Here is a 23,267-nt window from a genome sequence, read left to right as displayed (position 1 = left end):
TTTAGAAAGGGGGTGTTTCAATTTTAACAAATACAGACATGTAGCATGATTCTGGAACAAATTATTTTTTAAAATGATGCGTAACAGGCCCTGTGCAACTGTCCTAACTATGTAGTTTCTTAATCAGTGGTGCAGAACTGGTGCTACGCAGATTGCTCTTCTTTTACCTCCTTAACACAAAGGACAAAAGATAAAACATGAACTGTGTGGCACCTAAGATGAAAGACAGTGTGAGCACCAGTAAAACTGGATACATTTCTGCCTTCCCTATGTTAACATTCTACCTATTTTACTTTTACATAGCTTTAATCAGACAGCCTCTTTTCCCATTTTTGCTGAACTCCTAATTCAAACTGAATCATGTTATTGAAACTAAGGCCTTAATAATTTACCCGTCGCTTACTTTCCTCACCATTGACTTTGTATCTCTTATTGCGAATAACATATAAATTCAATTCTAATTCCAAGCCTTTGTATCTCCCCTTTCCTTTTTTTTTTTTTTAAATCTATCGCATTTCACCAATACAACCATATTAGAACACAAAACCCACAAGAAATATTTAAACACACACCCTTTTAAAAAATGAATGTATTTCTAATCATATTCAGCTTCATAAGAGATATCAAAGCATGTGTTTAATGACAAACGTATCTATGCCTCTGCTGTATCTCACCTTCTATGGATAAAGTAGCTAATTTCATTATTCTTTCCAAAGAAATTCACAGTAAATTTCTATAACGTCACACATGGGAGTTACTTTAAGGTCCTGAAGAAGCTTTAGACATAAAATAGGAGAATACAGTGAAGCGATACACAAAAAGCTGCTTCTTTTGTACTACAAAGCACAGTCTTACCGTTTTAATTTCCGCAGTCTCTGTGTTTATGCTTCTCGAACTGCATTTTGACATCATGATATCAGCTTGTAGATTAATCACATAATTTGCAAGCTTCGCCTCTTAAAAACAACAACAAAACCTATGAACTATAAAAATGGTTTGAAAAAGGAACTAACTACAATAGCAGGAATAACTGTATGAATGCAGTTGCTTTTAAACATTTAAATATCTCAACCCTACACTGTACGTTGCTAACAGAAAATGAACTACTTAAGTCCATCCTGAACATTAATTAGTATTAGAAAAGTTTAAAAGAATGCTTTAAAAGCTAATTTTTCATAGTATAAATGTGCAAAGAAAGCATACTTCCCTAATCCTATTTACAGCTTACTAAAATTAATATAACAACTGGTTCATGTGAGAAATACAGTAGTAGTATGTTCTATGTAATTTTGTTTTGATCGATCTAATTGTACTGCTTTTATTACGCATCTGTATTTTCATTTCACTTGAGTTAAACGTTAAAAAAATATTAAATAAAATCTGAATGCAAATTTATTTAAAGTATTTCAATTTGAAGCCACAGTTAATACAGTAAACTCATGAAAAAGCAACAACTATTTCTTCCTAAGTACACTAACACATGTTTTTTAATAACAGGAAAAATATTGCGCAATAAAGACTTATTTGCATAAAAATACATTTAGCTATACAAGTAAAATTAGGAAAAACATGACAAAGAATTTCATAGATATATTAGCCATTCTATAATACTACAACTTAAAACAAAAATACATATATATAAGCAGATCTACGATGCTCAAAGCTCTAAAATAAAAAAATTACACAATGTATTCACCTAAACTATGAGATTTCCCAGAGCTGAAAAGAGACTCTGAAGTCAAATTTTTTTAAATCAATACTGAAAACTTAAATGCAAAATGGATCTTGATGAAAATTTCTACTCCAATCAGTTCCATAAAGTCAACAAGAAGGACACTCCCAAGATTACTTCAGTATGTTCAATTTTACCTCAAATGCTGATGCTGAGCTTTTCCAGAGTCTCCAAGCCTGTAATTTTGTTTCACCCTAGGTAACCTAAAAGGCAATATAAAAAGAGAGCATTTTAACATGAACTGCCATAAAAATCAATTGTGCCATGTGGTAGTCTGCTTTCTTGCATTTTAATATTTAGCTCTGTAGCAACAGCACATGGTCCTTCAAAATCTAATTATCATATGTCCTTTTTTGGCAAAGGATACAGACAGTCAGTGTCTGAAAGATCAGCCTTAGAGTGGTCAGGAGATATTTGCATATTTTCTTTTATCTGCTTAAGTAATTGCTAGCTGTGTCCAACTAGATTTACAGTTTTTCTCCCCTGTGCTCCCTTCATGCATGTTTCACCTAATACAGTAATGAAATCTTGAAGAAACTTATCATTCAACACATTTATTAAAAAAAAAAAAAAATCTTAAAGAATGTGTTTTGAGAAAACAACATAAAAAGTTATTGCTTTATTTTACAACAAGAATATGTAGGGAGTGCAGCACAGAAAATCTGATGAGTACTGCATTCGTGTACAAAACAGACCTGCAGAAATGTTATTCCCAGGGCTACTCTTTTAAATTCATGTTTGCACCATCTTTTTTCTGCAGAAAACCCAGCAAATTGCTTTTAAGATGCACTGACTAGAACTTAAATTTATTATAACATGTCCCTGTTATGCCAAAGTTATTAATTTATTCACCACCTCTAAAACACGAACCAGAATATATATTCCATCGAACCAGAAAATAGCCTAACAACAGGAAACTGTCACATCTCCTGTAAAAAGATACTCCCCCTTTATATCTGCAATAAAAGCAGAAAGGAACAATACAGCATTCAGTCCCGTCGTCCGTCCCCCCCCCCCCCCCCCCCAAATAACAAATATGAACAGGGAAAAAAACATTCAACACTGCCAGTAAAGCTAATGCCATATATTACTTCAAACAGCAAATTTACTTTATGTCCTAAACATAGATAGCAAACAAAAAGCATACAGATCAGCAGGTAAGATCTGGCAGAACCAAAAAAATTTGTAATTCTCCAGTAACCCCAACAATTTCCTTTGGCACATCAAAGCCACAAACCAGCAGACTGCAGCTTTAATCGATCGGCAGCCATGAATTACAGTAGGCCTGTTCAGTGCCGAAGCCAACACGAAACCAGACAGGCCACATTCCTGAGATGCAGTCAAGTTCTAGTATAAAACAGGGCGCTGATACCATTAGCATCTCAATGGTGCCGCTGCACCCCTGGACAAAGGCGAGGGGCGGGGGCGACCCTTCCCTCCGCGGGCACAACCCGCCTGGCCGGGGCTGCCGCGAACACCCGCACCGACCCACGCGCCTCCGACGCACAACTCCGCACTGAGACCCGGCAACAGGGTCTTAAAATAAAAATAAATTTTAAAAAAATAAAAATAATAAAAAACACACACCACAAAAAAACAACACCACACACACAACAAACACACAACAACAAACAAAACAAAACAAACACGAACAAAAAAAACACCACGCAACAACAAACTATACATCTCATTCGACTCTACAGTGACTGGGGATCTTGTTAAAAGAAGGCAAAAGGGACAAAAATGGAAAGTACATAACACTGACACTGGTAAAAATTAGACTTCTGGAATGTCTTCTATTGAACAGTAATGCCACCGTTTGTTTAAAAACAAAAAAACAAAACAAAACAAACAAAAAAACCCCACAAAACCAAGAGCTCTACTAAGAGCTCAACATTCACATGTTTTCTCTAAAGGTAGAAGACGAGAGTTCCAAGGTAACTAGCCATTTGCAGCACCTACCTAGACACACCACAAACATATCAAATATTCCAAGAATAAAGTAGCAACATGGAAAAAAATCAGGTCCTATAAAGACATCAACAGAAGCAGCTGAGACGTGATACATTGGTCACTTCTGCAAATCTCCGCCAAGATCTTCAAGTATCCCGGCTATTTGCTACTTAAACGTTTGCTAATACAAAACCCAAGTGTCCCAATCTATCAAAGAGTAAGCAAAAGGATATATCAACAGGTTTTATTTTTATTTCCTGTTTTTTAATTCAGTATTTAAAAATAATAATGTTAATGTGATATCTAATTGAGGCTATTAAAAAAAGACTGCCAGAAAAAGGAAGACTGAAATTTTAGAAGTAAAAGACCTACTGCCACCCATCAGTCAACAGGACTATCGATGTTCTCATTCTTCAACATCTACAGTTTGAAATTACACAATTGCTCCCCCCATCCCAATAATAATGTTACTATTTAATTAAACCATTATTCAAACTGTTAACGACTTGAAAAGGAGGTTCTTATCTTGCAAGAGGAACTATGCAATTGGGCTCTTAAGCTCACAATGGAGCTATTATGAAGTGAATTATCTTCATCCAAATACAAATGGATTCCAGTGTGAATCAAAAAGTCCTGCACCGCATCAGAGGGGTTATGGTTAAAAACTACCATTAGGATTGTGAGGAAGAAGTCCATCTGGACTGGCATCCTGTCTCTCTCTAATTACAGCTGGTCGCAGATGCTGGAAGGGGGGGAAGGGATGACTATAAAACAGGACCCATCCTTCTCTTCCATATGTTATTCCAGCAACCTTAGATTTCAAATATTTTTCTCTGGTTTATTATGGTACAAACAATAAAGTTCGTCAGAAACAACAGTACAAACTCCCTACTGCCTCAGACTAACTCTGAAACAAAATGCTTTTAGCATCCAAGGAACTAAGTCTTCTCCATGACAGGCATGAAAAAAAACTACACTCAGGACACATCTCACTAGCTATCTAAATAAGAAAATCTGAGCTATATGAGCCCTTGGAAATGCATTTAAGAGACTGAACAGTAAGCAGAATTAAATTATTCCACGTACTTTTTTTTTCCAAGCTGCTGATTGAAAACTAACCCACAGAAGATTCACAGCTAAATTTATAGATCCTAACTTATGAAGGTAACCATACTATTATATCAATATCACAAGAAGGGATAACTGACCATATCTGTGAATTTATCATTTGGTCCTCTACTTGGTTACCAAATTATTCACTTGTGATTATTTAATGTATTTAAAGGTTACATTCAAGCCTTCCAGGCATCTATGTCTTTGGACAGGAAGGCAATTAAGCAGACATTAAGGCTGGGATTTCTCTCTTCCCCAATCCCTGGACAAGCTGCAAGGTAAGTACAGTTCCAAAGCACCAATTATTCTTCCTTATGATAAGGAAAAGAAGCAGCTGTCCCCTGAATACAACCCCATGTGGGGATTTCAGTCCCATTATTTGCATAAACATAAATCTGTTCTCTCCATGTGGCAAAAAGTCATGCTGCCCAAAACAGTCCTCTGTTCTCTGTGCCAGTACATCAAAAATTACCTACAGTCCTACATTACAAAACATTTTCTCTGAAGTCATTAGCTGTATGATGCAAGACCAACAGATATTTGGGGGTTAAGTCACCCCCTAGAATTTCTAAGTCTAAAATAAGAGTTCAAATCTTCTATAGTTGACCATAGTATCAATTCACGTATCACCTAAGAATCAGTGTAGTAACAGTTGGCTTATTTTGAAAAAAAAAAAAAAAGTATTTGTTATTAACAGTGCATCAGACTAACTCATCCTAATGCAATCTTAAAATACAGAAGTATTACGTACTGATTAGCACATTATTTACTCCAATTACATTTTGGCCTTTGTAGTTTTTAATCTGTCTTCCTAAAAAAATAAAAGCTGCTCACCAGTTGCACTACATGTCTACACAGGTTCTTTCCCTGCAAAGAGCTTGCAGGCACACTATCGGAATTTTCTTTTGTGTGAAGCTGGGATGAAGTCAGTAGTACGTTAGTAAAAATATAGTATAAGAGACTATTTTTGCTCCCAAATTCAGAAGACATTCAAAGCTGCTCAGATGCCACAGAATCCAGTCTCCTGAGACATAACACCATAAACAACCAACCAAATATAATTAATTGATTCCTTCATTTATTGCAGAAAAGAAAAAAAAATGAACCATTGGTAAGACATACGCCCACATTTTTGTTTCCTCAGAATATGTAAGAATATCTAAAGGTGTAGATGAAAATGCTCTGTGGATTACAGTGTTACAACGGCTCTCACGCAAGATGTGAGGAACAGAATTCTCATGTTCTGATTGCAAGAAAAGAATAAGTGCCTGACTGTAAAATGATGTGCATTAATTCTAGAATGGGAAAGGTAATTAGAAAATTAAATTCTTAGTACCTTAACCTACATTTCTGGCTAACCAACCCACTGTACAGAGCAGCCAGAAAAGGCTTTTATGTTGAGCCATTTCTTGCTTAAAGAGCTAAGAATCAACCAGGTCAGCATTAATTATCTGTGTGATGACAATCTCAAATCAACAAGTGCAACACATTCTGCAGCACTAAAGGACCAATGCTAAAAAACTTTAAGCAACATGGAGCACTTTATATAGATTCCAAGTATTCTGAATTTTCTATTCATAACAATTAAAATATCTTAACAGTAATTAATGCTTACTAGTAGAGTCAAACTAAAAGGAGCTGCAGTCTTTAAAGCAGAGGCCTTTATATCCTACTGAAGCATGAGGCCTTAGCATAGAAGCAGGTACTGAGATCGTACATACCTAGTTGAATACCATGAACATATTGTTAAAAAGCTACAGCATTTTATAGATAGTATTATTTCCCTCCATGTAAATATATGCATTTAGAATAGAAGATGATAATTCATTTACATTCTTACAGTTAAATTAATATAAGACTTCAGCAGGTCATATCAATTAACAAGTTTTATTTATTTTAATGGATCACTCTTCATTTTTCAATATTGTCCAATAAAGCACATTGTATACTGACTGGGGTTTTAAACTGGTGAGAAGCCATAAATACCACATTTTAACAGTATAAAGCTAGAAGATCTATGTAGTATTTTCATATCACACATAATTTGTAGCACTGCTGACCTTCAAGAACAGTTGACATCACACTGAAACTGATTCAAATATATTTAAGAATTTACTTTGGGGAAAAGGTAGTGATGAGAGAGCTGAAGCTCTTATCTGAGGTAAAGTGGCAAAAAATAACAGTATGTGATGAGAAATGCTTGTTTTGTGTATTCTCAGTCCTGAACTATAATTAAGAAAAACTGGAGCGGTTTGCAAAGATTTAAGGACTTCATCTTGTGCCATATAACTTAAAGTTTTCATTTAAGAAATAAACCTTTACTTTTCACAGGTGCCCTAAGCGGAAGCCTTAGGTTCAAGATTAGGTTTAAATATTGAATAATGATTGAATTTGAAAAAATAAAATAATCACGACCTGCAAAATACAACTGAAACAGCTTCCTCTCCCTAATATGTGGGATCACAAATGTCTAAATATTGACGGAGACATTTCAAATGTTAATGCCTTTTTTCTCCTTTGAAAGCTTTTCACATTCTGATCAACTATGAAAGATAGCACAAGGGCAAAGCCTACATGCCAGAGTTGTGAAGTAACCCATTCTTAAGGGTCCCTTAGCTCCAATACTGATGGAACTAAGCACCAGTAACACTCCCAGTGCACGGGCACAAATCAGAAAACAGATCCATTCCTGATTCAACCATCTGTCAATCTTCCACAGTAGCAGAATGAATGCAAGAAGAAAAAGAATAACTGGGGCTAACATAGGTAACCCTGATGGATTTCTCTGAACATATATTAATAGGTATTTTTGCCTAATGCCAAGTCTACGTTACAGTTAAGAATATCTTCAGTCCAGTACAGCATTAGTCTAATTTTTCACATTAACTCTGCACACTATATATATAGTAATGGGTACTCAGACTATGTAGCTAAAAAAAGCATCCAAGTTGTTCCTCCTTGTTGAATGATGTAAGAAAAGCTTCAGAAACTGTAGTAAGCTGTTTTGCTACAGCCACCATTAAAAAAAAAAAGGGGGGGGATGGGAGGTGGGGGGAGATCATCTAATTTTTTACCCTTTGTTTCTCAGAATGGATTGAAAGCTACTTCGGCATATAAGTAAAAACATTCCCAGCTATGCAAATGAAAGGATGGCTCCAAACTTCAAAGCAGTTGTGGTTTACTAAATATTGCATCACTCATTTAACCATTATTGAGGCAGGTTAGAAGATAATGGAATATTGCTTAACTGCGACCTCACCTAGGCATTCCTGCTCCAGCAGGGGGATTGGACTAGATGATCTTTTGAGGTCCCTTCCAATCCCAAACATGCTGTGAAATTCCAATTTTGTACATTATTATCTAAAATCACTCAAGAATGAGAAATAACGTTTTAAAGGAGTTAAATCCCTGTAGATGGAGCGGTTGAGGGTTTCTGACACTAGCTTGGGTTCTGGAAGCAACATAACTAAATTAATATAGTATTGCACCTGCCAATTAACTTTCCTGCTCAGCACTACTCAGAATTAATATACTCCTATGCCCTCTCTGAATAACTGGCACAATACTGTACTGGAAAGACAGACAGATCCCAGTCCACAGCCGTCAGTCGAGGGGAGTTCCTCTCTTCCATGACACTGAACTATAGTTCTGTAATTCAATCAGTTGTGAACTGCATTTTCTGGACAAAACGCTAATGTACTAGTTACAGCAGAGCCTCATTTCTAAAACTATTACTGTAGATTTTGCTTTACCTCAACTACCAGCTCCATGGCACTGGTTATCTAATCATAGTACACCAAAAACCAGAAAACATGAAGCAAAAGAAAGAATTCTGTCCTCTTCTTACCACATGAACTGTAGTTTGCAGGGAAGTTGCCAAACAACCTATCACTATGCCTAATATCACTTAATTACCAGAAGTATAATAGCAGACATTTTACACCTTCCTTAATTACAGCAACATTAAGCAGCTGACATCAAGCAACCATCAGCAAAAACTGAGGTGTTTTACTATTTAATTAGTTCTGTGTTTTCTGAAAAAGAAAACAGACAAATTCTTTGAGGTCTCCCTGACAGCAGCATCAGCAGAGCCTGAACAATCTCCCCTTTCTGCCCTTCTACTCTGGACACATCAGGACCCACAAAAAAGTGTCAGACAGCCTAGCACGTACATTCACTGCAAAAATTCTGGTCATTGACAAAAAAAGACTGGGAGATTACAGGAGAATCAGATAAGCAGCAGAACACATCTCTCTCATTTTGAATTTAGAAAAATAAAATACATATTCACACATGATCTTTTGCAGTTATCACATCATTCTTCCAATCTGAATTAATGTGGGAAAATCCTGTGTTTGACATCTTATGACTGTTTCAATGGCAGACACATTATGGAAACATTTCTTGACATCTTTTTGCTGGGCAGCTCTACAAATACTTCAGTGCTTTCACTTAGCGATGAGTACTGCATTAGGAGTACTTTCTTGCCCTCATTTATCCTCACAGTACCCTGGAGATGACCAATTCCAGCAGGTCAGACTGACTGAACACACAGTTCTCCAGAGGGCAATCAAATCCAGAGTCTCTGAAGGCATCCATGAAGCAGCAGAGAAGCTGATGGAGAGCAGAGCAGCTGTAATGAATATGTAACACTTCAGGCAGGATGAGAAGAACCACTGTCAGCATTTAAATGAGAAAGAATCAATCTAGTTATGAGGGAATAAAAGGAAAAGAATGAATTTCTAGAAGCAAACCAGAAAAACAAAGGCAATCAAAGCTTCAGAAAAGTAGAAATACTTCTGCTTAAAGAAAAAACCCACCTTACTAAAAGTCTCAAGATACCAAATAATTTAGTTTAAAGGCAGGCAAATAATCAAGCATTTTAAGGTAAATTACTCCACCATAACATCCAAATACAGCAAGTCTGATTAAATCAAAGGCATTAACACCCCTTAATTTAATCTATCAAGATTAAATTTATTTTTGGAAACCTTACATATAAGGTTTCTTATATAACTAACCTTACTATCAGTTAGGAACTTGTTTTATAGTTTTCTTTAGAAAAAAGTGCTTCCATATTGATATCATTTACCTTGATGTGCAACTATCAAATGCAGGCACTTAATTATAGGAGGGTAGTGTCACAGCCATTAACACTCAAGTAATTAGATAATTTTGGTTATTAACTGGTATGTTCCATTATGTAGAACAATTTTTCCCCTGCCTATTACACACAGTAGAGTGTATTTGGAAAGAACTTACAACTCAGTGCAAATATATATTATATTGTTATATTATAACAATAAACAAAACTTTTTATTATGCAAAATAAATATTTAAATATAACTGACTTTCAACTTCATTGACTAATCATTTGCTTTTATCAGCTATAGTTCATGAGCTGACTTACTTGAGAAGGCATAAACAGCAGCAGTAAGAAGCCTTAAGAGGCAGATAATTGATTGGTATGACTTTCAGAATGATTTAAGCAGATTACATGCCTAACTTTCAATAGAGCTTTGAAGGATTTCCCACTCCTTCCTCAGCACTGCTTTCTCAGCCCTGACCAAGAGGAAACCTAACTTCTTTTTAGTTAACAGATTAATTACAACACCTTTCTCGCACAACAAAAATAATAAGTACTATTATTTGCAAAAATCTGGGCTCTAAGCATTTTAAAGACTGAATAGACAGATACTTACTGCAGGTAGGATACAATTCCAATACTCAAAAACTTTCCCTTTCTCCACAGCTACATATAATTCATTAAAAAATGTCCATTTTCAGAATTTACAATTTAAGCTACTTCAGCATTGTGCAAACACATACTAAAACTAACTGGTGAAAGAATCCCAAACCAAACAAAATCCCAGGCTATACATCTAGGCCCTTAAGACTTGCAGTATAAAAATAGTTTTGAAATTAAATTTTAAAGGTATATTATTTTTAAAAGTCTGACTTTGCTGCACAAACGGGAGCTTATAGAAACTAAGACTAATCAAATAAGGCAATGAAGTTCATTCAAAAAGTAAAAGTGAGTTAAGCCCTTATGGGCAAGCTGTCACTGAGAAGAGTGACCTTGTTATTCCTCTTCTGGTAGGATTAAACTCGGAGCATATGCAGCGGTTTAACAGACTGTAATTTCACCAGATTGGTATTTCATTTTAACTCTCTCAAATATGCTCATAAAAATCTGTGTCTGGTTGTACAGTCAAACTTATCCTATTTCTTATGTTAGTATTTTAGAAATCTCTGGTGCAGACAAAATACAGAAAAGGAACTTTGTATTTTATCACTTTTTTTCACTTTCACACAGCAGTGAGACAAAATGCTCTACAATAAAGGTGCTCAGACCACATCTTAACATGCGTTTAATGTGGCACTGCTATACATTCAAGAGCATAACTCTACTCACTCTTCATGCTGCCACCAACACACTCTTATCAAAGCACAACTCTTTCCAGGTAATTTGTGCCACATCTAGAGACAGACCATAACAGAATAAAGAAATCACACAGAATAAAATTGTTTCTTTGATGAATTAAGTCTCATTAATCCGCTTTACCATACAACTTCAAAAATGCTTGCACCAATAAAGCTTAACAACAAATACCACATACAGGTATTTTCTTTCTAGGCAGAAATGCCATCTAAAATGCGTGTCAAACTACAGCTCGAGATACAGCCTATGCACCTTGGATGCCCAACAGGAAAAAGGATTTACTGTTTTGCATAGTACTTCCATGATCATATATCTCCTAATTAGTATGAAAACTTTTAGAGAATATGAATATTTTATATGAAATTTCTGCTTTTGTCTTTTTAATTAACCCTCTAGACAGTATAATAACATCAATTGCAAATACTCCTGCATTAAGTGTTGGCTACTATTTCATATGAAAATTATACAAACATGCAACTAATGTTCTCAGAAGTATGCCTGCAAATTGAAATTTGTAAATATTGTTTATCCCATAAATCCAATGGGATAGAAAACTTTAGCCCATTCTTTAAGTGCTGAGCTCCTAATATTGAAAAGCAGTTTGCTTACATTTTGGATATTCTTGCTCAAAGATTTGATGGACCTTAACTGGACTACCACCACTCAATTACATGCTTTAACAAAAAGACGCAGTCAATTTTCATCATAAACCCAAGTTTAGCCCATGGAAAAAAAAACAACAACGATGACACAAACAACACAGTCTGGAAAATCTGTATAGCCTAACCTCACCTCCAGTTCCACTCAGAAAGCAAATTTATGGAGTAGGGAGAAACAGATCCTTACTCAAGTTGGAGAAAAAAAGAAAAATCAGAAAGTTTTCCTGATTTACAAAGGTGAATTGCCTCTCTCAATTAGTCCAACTCATTATTTTTGAACCTTCTACATATATAAAGAGTACTGTAGTGTATAGCATGGGGTCCTAAAGTTTGGTTTCAAATTAAGAATTACAGATCTCTACCATGTTGGTAGGGAGTTGTTTGTTCCGGGTTTTGTATCTGTGCATGGGGTCATTTGGTTGGTTTTGGTGGTTGTTTTTTGCTTTTGTTGTTTGCTTGTTTGGGGTTTTGTGTGTGTTTGTTTTGTTGGGGTTTGTTTGTGGGATGTTTTTGGGGTTTTTGTGCAGTTTGTTAATGTCTGGTTTAGGTTTTTTATCAGGACAATGATTTGTCTTTTCCTCACTGAAGTCTAACCACTCTGCTTTCAAGAGCTTTTAGAGCTAATCAAAGTACAACTGAGAACTTGAACACACCACTACCAAAAACAACAGCCTATCACTTGCAGAACAAAGGAAAACTGCATAAAGGAAGACATTCATTTTTTAGTTTATTAGGCTTTTATTCGATTATATTACTATCTTGGAATATATGATCACCACATTTCAGGAAAACTGGAAAAGATGTACTTAAATTTTAAGCAGTTTCTTGCATGGCTTCCTACTTATGCAGTCACAACTACAAATTACCACTAGATAAAAATTAGAGGTTTTAAACTGGGCATAACTTCAGATCCAAATTTTCCAAGCTAATTGCTAGAGCCTAAGTGTTCCATCTTGACTACTGTACTTTCTGATGGTTGTTACTTTCATTAAAAAGCTGTTAAAGCCTCAGAATATTACTCATTAAAGAAATTTAGTTAAATCTAATGGAATTTTTATTCCATTTTCATAACACACCATAAGCTTTTACTCTCCACTTTGCTTCAAATCCTGGATTTACCACAGATTATTTTCATATTTTTTAAAAAAACACAAATTAGTGTAATAATACACCTGTTTAAAACAGCAGCTATTAACAGTAAATCAGAAAGTGGAAGGTTGGAAAAAAAATGAAGCTTTTTAATTAGTAGCTGAGAAGAAAAAAGAAAAAAAATCAATATTCATACTGTAAGGAAGACAATCAAGTTCAAAGTATTCTGGGATTAGATTTCACACAACTGTGGATCCAATCCCATGGCAACCCAGTGCTAGATGAAGCAACCTCACTGTAACTGCTCCTTTACTTCTCTAACAGCTTTGACACTTGTCTGACTCTTTGAGAAAAAGATAGTTCAGCACACTAACCAAGTGATTTTTTTTTTCTTGACCTAGGCAAGTTTTCTGCTGGTTCAGCAAGCTGAATTAAGTAGTTGTTGGGGATCAGATGAGTATTAGAGCTGGCATGAGGAGACAGTTGTCACCCATTTTGACAGCCACTAGGCTGCCTACATTACAGAAAACAAGCAAATTGGATTCAACAGGTTTTCAGACTGTCACTCAAAACCAGACACCAGCTTCTCTTCTCTACTGTCAGCTGTTGCTGAAATGTGTTACACTAGCGACAATAAACCTAAAAATTCCAGAAACAAAACTTTTTTCTGTCTGGCCCAAAACCAACTCAATGCAGCCAAAGGAAACACCTAGAGGCAGCAGACAGCAATAACAGGATGAACCGATAAAAGATTTTAACTGTTAATAGTTGACCGTCAACATATACATTAGTAGAATTACTGGCATGCAACTAAAAATACTTGCCAGAAATCGGCACTTGCCTCATTCTTATGCCAGTCACTACAGGCCCTCAAATCATCCAGTAAATCTTTGTAGACCCTCATCCATGAGATAATAACTGGTCGGCAGACAGCTTTAACACATCACAAATTTCATAACTGAAAATTCATCTTCTATTCAGTTTAGGTTACACACAGTCTTGAGAAGACTATTTTCCAGACAATTTAGTATTAATCAAGGCAGATTTCACTTCCCAACTTCTGCATAGCAGAGCATTAACTATGCAAAGATTACCATAGGGAAAATTACTCATCTCCTGGAAGTTGATCGTATGTCTTTCAAAGACCCAGAGAGCTCATAAACGTTTTTGGCACTCTCCCAGTCCTTTTTCAATTAAATACGTGGAGGTAAAAATGCAAACCTACATTGCCCATTACCTTCATAAAACCCACACACCTCCTCCTCCAGAACTCCACCACCTGTCACAGCTCAAACTCTTTCCTCTCAAATCCTATGAGATAAATTCCTCAGTACATGGTATAGACACACTTCTTCAGGGAAAGATTTCACTAGGTTGTAGTCTTTCTGATTACACAGTAAACAAATCAACTGATCTATTCAGCATATAAACCTATGGACTTGAATACATGGGTATACCATTCTCATTTCTAACTTTCTAACCTTTGAAAATACACAGACAGCTTCTTCTTGCCCTACCAGTTACAGCTTGCTGCATTTCTTTGTTGTCAAAATACGTCAACTCAGGAGGCTTACACAGCCACAGTTCAATATACTTTGGAAGAGCGAAGAAAAAACTTCCCCCCCACCACTTTTTTTACAAGTACTAAAAAACTATAAGGCAGGCCATGGCATTGTTTTTGATCTTCATAAGCTAACAGAAGATGCAGACCTTGCTTACAATAACGGTAGAAATAATGAGAGGGAGACAGAAGCGTAACCCCATGGCTCTTTGTAACATGCTTCTGTCACTTTACTCTTACAGTGTCTGCCATTCATGATGACTCCATTCAGTAAACTAGGATAAACTATCCTAGCATCAATTTTCTTCTTATTTTGCCTCACAGAAACAGGAAAGCATAAGGAGCAAGAGTAGTAAATGAAGAATGCACACACAACTTCCCGGGAACTCACAGAACATACAGCAGAAACAGAGATGCAAATATTTTTATAAATAGTGTACTTTTTCACGGCCATTAGCCACCTCCAGCAGTAATTTGGTTTCTGAAGTCTTGGAGATCACTGAGACAGCACTATATTAGACAGCAAGAGTAACAAAGAAAGATCTTCAGTAACTGTGGGGGTGAGAAGCATGTCGTCTTTTTTTCCCCAAAAAATTTTTCACAGACTTCATTTTACTTCTTAATAACTTCACATAACAAATTGATAATATAGAATCAGAGAATGCTTTGGGTTGGAAGGGACCTTAAAGATCATCTAGTTCCAGCCCCCCTGTCACAGGCAGGAACACCTTCCACTGGACCAGGTTGCCCAGAGCCCCGTCCAACCTGGCCCTGAACACTTCCAGCTTCTCTGGGCAACCTGCTCCTGTGCCTCATCACTCTCATGGTGAAGAATTTCTTCCTCATATCAAATCTAAATCTACCCTCTTTCAGTTTAAAGCCATTACCCCCATCCTATCACTACACACCCTTGTAAAAAGACCCCTCCAGCTTTCTTGTAGGTCTCCTTTAGGAGGCACTTAACTTTACTGGATACATGGCAAAAGTCTTCCAAGAATGAAAATCTACTAGCCACTGACCATGAAGACAGCCAAGGCAGACATGTTTGTCTTCTCAGAAATACAAAGATTAATTGAGGAACTAAAAATCTTACTTGAGATTGATTCCAGGCACTAATCTCCTGATTAAAGAATATAACCAGTGAACATCATGAATTCATAAAACCACAATTAATAAGTCAGCTTAAATACATCTAAATGTTTTGAAGTACAGAGGCAGAATATAAACACCTGAAACCTGTCTTTGATTTAAGTACTTGAAAGTTAAACTCAAAGGAGGAGGTGAAAAGAGATACCCAAATTAAATTGCCAAACCCCAGAGTCAGTGAGAGAAATTAGGTCTTCTGAATCCTGGACAACTTCCTAACCAATAGATCACATCTAGAAGTTTTTGCTAACAACTATTTACTTTCAACTTCACCTTTAGATAATTAAGCCTTGATCATTTATTCTTGAACAAGAAAATATACAGCCTAAATCACCATAAAAAGCCAGTAACAGTTGCAAGAAAACTGTAAGAAGCTTGATCTAGATCAGAAACAAAGCAGATTTGCAAACAAAAGAGAGACATGAATTGTAAAGTTAGCCAGCCCAGACATGCTTGCAGAGTCAAATCATCTCAATGGAGTCAAACAAATTAACTTTAAAAAGCAAGCTGTATTTGCCTGACATCTAAAGGAAAGGAAATTTATGCTATCAGTAAGACAGCAGGCCTAAAATTCCAAACCCCTTTTCAAAAATGAAAGATTTTCAAAAGAAATCCTGAATTCTTAAGTTTTCAAAGAGACGGGTTTTTTTACCACTACCTACTATTAGCATCTCTGCTGAGGAAAAGGCTGCTACATGGCTTGACAATTTATCGGGAATCAGATTTCAAAAGAGGAGACAGGTACTGGAAACCAGGTTTTAATAATTAGCAGTAAGGAGTTTAGGGTTGTTCTGTGGGGGTTTGGTTTGGTTTTGTCGTTTGTTTGTGGGTTGGGGTTTTGTTGGTTGGTTGGGTTTTTTTGGTGTACAAATGAAAAAACACAAGGATATTTATGAGCAATTTAAAGCAAAACAAAAAACCCAATGCCAGCTAAAACAGTTCAAATCTGACCACCTCTGTTTCCAGCAACCAAGCCCTAAAGTAAGCAGCCACCCTCCTGCATCTCAGACGTAAATGCACACTTATTCGGGCAACCTAAAGGAACTGAGCATTTATGAAGAGTAACAGAAGATGCAAAACATGGGCAGAAACTGATTGTGACAGTTTACATAGCGTAAGTACTGAGCTATGGACATAAAAAAAAAAAAGCTGAAAATACTGTCATGTATTAGCAAGGATCAAGAATGAACACTTTTGTTTCTTTTGCCTTCGTAAGAAAGGACCCAAAAGTAACACCTGTGCCAATGAAAACCAGATCACAGATTCACAAGTGTGTTGCACTTAAGTAAAAGCCATGACATGAGGTACTAAAGTCTCTTGAAATCAGGAGTATTTATGCAAGTTAAAGAATATTGCTCTTCCTTCTTTTCCCACAGGAAAAAGACAGTTCAGCACCTCCAGCTGTGCAATGATGCAAGTAAATTCCTTGATACTAGTTTCAGTTCTATGCTTCGTGACTCCAAAAGCTGCAGGAATTTTAAGATGACAAACAGAAAATTTACTTAACTAACTCAGTCTGCAGCATAGAGCATAAATAGCAAGGGAATTTGCAATATACTGGTCAACACTCAAACTTGAAAAATGATACTGCTAGGTAGGGCATGCAGAACTACCAAAACCAATAGTTCACCTTATAGAATATCAAGATTGAAGTGGGCACTGCTTTGTCCTGTACCTTAAGTCTTTTAGAATGGTTATTTTAATGACATTCCTACACCCATGCACACCCCCAAACAATCACGTTTTGCATACTCAGCTTTCAAATCCCAGCCACAGTCTGCAGTAACTTCAGCTAAAAAATGAACTTTTAGTTTTTCCTATATTATCAGATCTCTTCTGATTTGTCATGATACATATGGTAGTCAAGTTACAGGATGAAGATGTCTGGTGCAAAGAAAAATCATGCTTCCTCCTCTACTCCAATCATTCTTAGCCTTTGAGGTAGAGTGCTCTAAAAGCATATGGCAGACAATTATATAGACTCCTGTTCTATACAATACCATAATTACACTTTCACTTTCTTTAAAGGGAGCCACTTCTTGGGAAAACAAAAAACAAAACCAAAGCAAACCAACCAACCAAAAACAAATAAAAAGAGAAAAAAAAAAAAAAAAAGAAGAAAAAAAGAAAAAATAGAAAAAAACAAGTTCTGTACTATCAGTCTGAAGAAATTACTGTTGAAAATATGAAGGTGATGGGACACAGATGGTCAGTGGTTACACAGCCAGGCATTAGGACAGGAGGGAAGCAGAACACAGGAACCATCTCACTGTTCTGCCAACAATCTATCAAGCTCAGTACTCTTGCTAGTTTGTACCACCTGTACGAGAGCAAAAACCTTGGATTTCCTCACAGGGAATTATGGAATAAAGGAATAACCCATCTCAAATAATGTTTTGATGTTCTACGTGCTCCTTGACAGACTAGATTATGCCCTACAATAAAACTCCTGTCCAAAGTCTTAGCAATTACTATAACACTCATCATTCCTTTTCAAAATCTTCCTGAATTCTTGCTCTCACTTATATTCTACAGATTATACAAAAAAAACAAAAACATAGTATTTCAATTCCCAAATTCGCCATATCCATTTTACTAAATAGCTCCTTGCTCTTCTAAGGATAGATGCTCTTCCTATTTGTTTTCGCTAGTAATTCGCAGTCAGTTACAGATCGATGCACATTTGGTCAACTCGCACTGAAAGTGAACATGGGTGAAGTAGTGATACTCAGACTCTAATCAGCTATGCTAAAACAACTTAGTGTAATCCATTATCTTTGTGAAAGTCAGTAAAAGTATTTTACAAATTTTTGAGATGGGAAATAAGAAACATCTAGAGACTATACAAAACCCATGACAACTTCTTTTGAACTGCATGTTCTGCCTTTTTTTTTCCTTCTTGTAGGCTACAGAAGATCAAATTATTTATTAAAAAACCAACCAAACACACACACACCCTGTTACTTCTGTTAAAATGTTAATATTATATTATGTCAGACAAAATAGCTTTCTAGTTGGTTGGCTTCCCTCTGCCAGTGAGCAATGGAGGACATGCACCAAGGAATATAATAGCACAGCCCGTAGGAATACCTTCCACTGACCAGCCACTTTGATGTTTGCTGAGTCTGGGAAGATACTCCTGTGATTGATAATTTGTAGTGAACACCAGAGACTATTTGTTTCAACTGCTCTGTAAACTTTTGGTGTGCACAGGCATTTCAGTTACACATGGTGTAAAGGAGTATCTCGTTTGTTCTGAATCTGTAGAATATAGAAATCTTTCAAAAACAGAGGAAACAAACAAACAAAAAATAACAGCTCCCTATTTACTTTGTTCACAGCTTTAAGTTTTATAATGTCTCTTATCCCCCACTGGTACCTCTTGCCCCAAGTGGAAAGCCCTTGTCAATTTTCGATGTACCTCTTTCTCTTCGCCTAATACAACCTTTTTGAGGTAGAGTTAAAGCAAAAATAGCTAAACTGCATTTAGTATTACATATATGGTCCTAGAAAGGATTTATAAAATGGCATAATGATGACATTTTCTTTTCAATTATTTGCTAATTCTAGCATTATTCACCTTTTGATTGAGCACTGAGCCGCCACTTTCAGAGAGCTGTATACCCAAGATGCTTTCGTGAACAGCAGTAGCTAATTCAGAAAATGGAACTTCTGAATAAATACATAGTTTTTTAATCCTATGGATTAATAAATAATGAAGCAACAATCCAATTATTATGTATGTAAAAGCACCTTCCAGCTAAAAACATTTAGTAGCATCTCCAAAGCTTTTAAGTAGGCTACAGCTTATCTCACAGACAATGGGAAAGACTCTCTTAAAAGAAGGATTTAGGAGCATAATTATGGCAAAACAGGTATCAGTTTCAGTTTGCATCTGTATCAACTTAAACACCACCACACAACTTACTAAGCATACACCTGCAGTTTGCACTTCGAGACAGCACCCAAAATGGCTTATAAAAAGTAAAAGCATAAAACTAAATAGAACATAGTGTAAAGTGACTGTCTGCAAAGCTAATTCTGTTTCAATTTTCCATTTTGTCTTGTTTCTCTAAAAGTGGAAATCACCTCCCAGCCTACACACTTCCACCACTTAAGCCCACCACACCACTTGAAGTTTGGAATCTTAACATCAAAAATACTCATAACTGATCATCTGAAGTGTCAAACATCCTCTAGACTTTTAGCAGTTGAAGTTAATCACTAAGAGATACACTTTGTTCAAACATTTATGGTTAATGATGATACAGAAAAAAATATCCTTTTCGTTTTTCAGATGTCAGCATCACCATCCACTTCCTACTCATTCGAGATCTTTTTTTAGATTACCTAACACAGTAACAAATTCCAGTGCCAAAATATTTGTCTTTTTAACCTTTTGTTAAGATCGCACAGCCCAAGGTTTGCCTTCATCACGCTGCCTCTACCTTTTCCACCCCAAGTGCTGCCTCTATTTGAACTGGAAGAGAACGAAAAAGAAGCACAGAGAGGAGCTACGAGTTTCTTATACCGCCTTTAACACTTCCGAGCAGAAACTCTTTCACCACCCTGCACTGCCTTCCCCGAGCCCATCGCGACGCGGCAGGCGGGCTCCGGCGACCCCCAGCCCCGCGGCGCGGCCGCTCCGAGTGCCCGGCTGGACGGGCCTCCCGGCGGGGAGCGGAGCCAGAGGAGACAAAGCCGAGCGGGCCAGAGCGCGGCCCCCGCCGTACGGGCCCTGCCACCGCCCGAGGCGCGGAACGCGGGCCCTGCCGGCGCCGGGGCCCGCGGGAAGTTCCCGAGGCCGATCCCGAGGCCCGAAGGTCGGTGGTCTCGGCCCTGGGACCGGCGGGGCCCCGCGGGGACAGGGCTGAGCGCTGGGTCGGAGGCGGGGCAGACCTAAGCGGGCCCCGTCGGCGGGAGGGAGCTACCGCCGCCATCCCACCCGGCTCAGCGCCGGGGCTGAGGGAGCTCAGGCCAGCGGGCTCCAGCACCCGTGCTCTGCCGCCATGCAGCTCCCGGGGGCGAGGGGCCGGCGTGCCCGGGCCGCTGTCTCCTACCTGCTCGGACGGGACTCAGTCTGGCGCTTCCCCCCACTACAGGCCGCGTCTCATTGTGCTGCTGCCGCCGCCGCCATTTCCCCGCCGCCGCCACCTCACTCCCCCCAACTGTCAGGTTCCTCCATTCACCTGGGCCCGGGACAACCTCCTCCCCCTCCCTTCCCCCTGCGCTGCCGGCCCTACGCAAACGGAGCACCTCCCCCACCCCTCCCACCCGTACCAACAGGAGCCGCCCAACGCCCGCAACGCAAGCCCGCTCCGAGAATTCCACCCTGCGCAGCTCACACACTCCACATCCCCACGCTATGAAAGAAGCCAGGCGATTGGCGGAGAAAGGCGGGTAAAAGGTGAAAGGTTCATGGGACAGCCAATCCGACAGCGGGAAACAGCAGCCGTTCGGGAGCCACCGGGTGGTCCAGGGACTCACGTGTGTGTGCGCGCTCCCCTCCCCCCGCCGGAGCACCGCGAGGCTCGCGGCCCCCGGCGCTCCCGTCCGTGCACGCGCTGGGGCGGGTGTGGCGCGCGCCGGAGGCGGCCGCGCTGAGGCGAGGGCGGCGGCCGCCATCTTGGGTCAGGGAGGCAGGAACTGCGAGGTGAGACGGGTCTGAGGGAAGGGGCTGTGCTATCGTACGGCTCCAGGCCAGCCCCGGCAGAAAGGTGATCCCTCGGGCAGCAGCAGGGAGTGCTGGGTGACTCTGGCCAGTGTCTGGCCTGAGCGGCACTGAGCTTTCTGATCACTCTGGGCCTTCTTGCTAAAGAGCTGCTTTTCCACCAGGGAGCTGGTGCGCTAAGGCCTTGCTTTTGCTGAGCCCAGAGTGTGGAAGAAAGGACCCCTGGAGGTGGTTGGATTATGTGTACTCCCTAAGCAGCATCTCCTTTTGCCATTGCTTAATGCAGGTTGTTGACTACCTGGACCACTGGTCTCACTTGAGTTTCTTGTCGACACTCAGTTGCTTGAGTAATGCTACAAGCTGCTACTACTAAATTTTTTTTTTTAAGTGTCCTGAAAGGACTGTTGATGCAGGGTAACTTTTCCACCATCAAAACCCTTCAGCGCAGATGAACCAAAGGGAAATGTGTGGTGGTGAAACACGAGAACACAATTTTTCTTGTGCCTCTCCTGCTGCCAGTTTCCAGCTTTTACTTTAATGACAGTTGACAGTAATCTGCAAGCTGTGTCCTTGGAAAACTATGGGGACACTTGTACAAATTATCTACCTAAACTGGGCTGTAACACAACAAAACTGACAAACAGTGCATGATGTAGGAGAATGTTCAGTTGTAAGTGTGAAGTTCTGGTCAGTAAGTAAGGATTTAGGACTGGAGTGAATTAGTTTATGAGAAGTAGCATGTTTGGAGCTACATTACAGTTTATTTTAATTCCAGTCTCAGTTAATTTTAATTCCCTAGTTCCCACCTTCCATGGCATCGCTTGCCAACAGCATTCTTTGTGACTGGTGAGAAGACTGAGCCCTCCTCACAGGTCTGTAGCTGATCACCAAACCTCTAAGCTTAATTACTGCATGGCTTAGATTTGTAGCCACAGCCTGGATCAGATAGATGCTTAGGGAATGTAATGAAACAGGTAATTCTTGTAAATTCAAATTTGGAGTTTGAAAGTTCGTTGGCCTAGTGTAAGTCCTGATGGATTGTCAAAGAGCTGAAATGCAAGAATCACATCACACTCATGTCTGGTCACATCCCCAAATAAATGGCAGTTTTATGTAAACAGAGAGGACTTGTCCTGCTGAATATCTAGTCATCAGTTACCGTAGTGGTAGAGCACAAAACTGCTGCTTTACTTCCGAAGAGCTGTGTTTGGAAGTGACCATGAAAATGCTGCACCTGGCTCAAATCACCCTACCTGTTCATGAACACATTGTGTTCATTTTCCACAAAGTCAGTAGAATGTTTGTCACTGTCGATGTTCAGCTGTTAAGATTATCCATAATAGTGTCCATGGAGCTGATAGCTCTACCTTTTTACCTTGATACTCTTCTCAGGTTTTCATTTATATTATGGAGAAATGAAATTGCTGACCAACAGGAAGGGGCTTGGTTGTGGGTTGGTTTTGCTTGGTTTATGTGGTTTTGTTTTTCTGAGCATGGAAGAAAAAAGGACTGTGCCAAAAAATGGATGTAAGTGGTGAAAATCTGTACTGTTAGGGACCTCAGTTTGCTTTGGTATCATTTTGACTGCTAAATGCACAATTCAGTTTGGAAGCTGAACTCTTCCTCCCTGACCTTCACTCACACATGTCCAAAAGCTCTGTTACTTTTTAGTAGTTTTCTTAATTTGTCTGCAAGAAAAAAAATACTGTATTTTATGATAATTTACCATCATGATGGGATACACACACTTAAAGCTCAGAAGAACAGCCCTACCTGTAGTGCTAGTGAGCGGTCAGATCTATGGACTGACTACTCATACAAATCACCACACCAAAAATGTAAAGATATAGCCACATGTGGGCAATGTGGTCACTCTGGTGGAAGGAAATCTCTAAATAATG

General features: G+C 38.5%; 1 protein-coding gene across 5 annotated transcripts in view; it reads right to left on the bottom strand.

Moving 5' to 3' along the window:
* The window catches only part of DICER1 (dicer 1, ribonuclease III), a 65,431-nt gene extending 44,384 nt beyond the window's left edge, over window positions 1–21,047 (bottom strand). For 2 of the 5 annotated variants that reach the window (XM_082059622.1, XM_082059627.1), the window contains exons 1-3: window positions 20,756–20,885; window positions 1,870–1,935; window positions 856–956 (exon numbers count right to left, since the gene is read on the bottom strand). The gene's annotated coding sequence lies outside the window, so the exon portion shown is untranslated. Of the gene's footprint in view, window positions 1–855; window positions 957–1,696; window positions 1,780–1,869; window positions 1,936–20,755; window positions 20,886–20,975 lie in introns of those variants that run through there. The other 3 variants (XM_082059623.1, XM_082059624.1, XM_082059625.1) reach the window with 3 other exon arrangements.
* Between the last annotated feature and the right edge of the window lie 2,220 nt (window positions 21,048–23,267).

The sequence above is a fragment of the Streptopelia decaocto genome (genome assembly GCF_964273445.1).
Source record: "Streptopelia decaocto genome assembly, chromosome: 7".
In the NCBI taxonomy this organism is placed as follows: Eukaryota; Metazoa; Chordata; class Aves; order Columbiformes; family Columbidae; genus Streptopelia; species Streptopelia decaocto.
This window is presented reverse-complemented; position numbering and strand designations above follow the sequence as displayed.